Here is a 736-nt window from a genome sequence, read left to right on the forward strand (position 1 = left end):
CGGATCTCTGCATTGCATCCATGTAGGTGATCGGATCCTCATCGTTTTCATCAAGTTCGATAGGATCGCTATCCCGGACCAAGAAACCATAGTATCTGTCCGGTTGACGTGGTACTCTACCAGATCGCCTTAAGGGTGCTTGAACAATGGGCTCCAGATCTGATCTAACCAAATCCAGTTCAGGTTTAGCAACTTGTATCGGTTTTTTCACCTGCCGATCTTCGTCAAGTTCGATCTTAGAGGCAACAGTCCCTTTACCAAAGAACGCTTTTTCCAAAAAGATTGCCTTAAGACTGACAAACACTTTTTGCTCATCAGCTAGGTAGAAGTAATACCCTTTGGTCTCTTTTGGGTACTCTATAAAATTAACTTGTCAGATCTAGGTCCAAGCTTGTCCGTAATTAAACGTTTAACATAAGCCGGACACCCCCAAACCCTAAGGTGCGAGAGTACTGGCTTACGTCCTATCCATATCCATATGGCATTTTGGTTACAGACTTACTCGGAACTCTATTTAGAAGGTAACAAGCCGATTCGAACGCATATCCCTAAAGGAAGATCGGCAGACCAGCAAACTCCATCATGGATCGAACCATGTCCAACAAGGTCTGATTTCTCCTTTCAGATACACCATTATATTGTGGTGTTCCAGGAGGAGTCCATTGAGAGAGAATCTCATTCTCCCCAAGATATATCAGAAAATCATTGGAAAGGTATTCACCTCCTCGATCAGATC

The sequence above is a fragment of the Elaeis guineensis genome, chromosome 4 (genome assembly GCF_000442705.2).
Source record: "Elaeis guineensis isolate ETL-2024a chromosome 4, EG11, whole genome shotgun sequence".
Taxonomy (NCBI): domain Eukaryota; kingdom Viridiplantae; phylum Streptophyta; class Magnoliopsida; order Arecales; family Arecaceae; genus Elaeis; species Elaeis guineensis.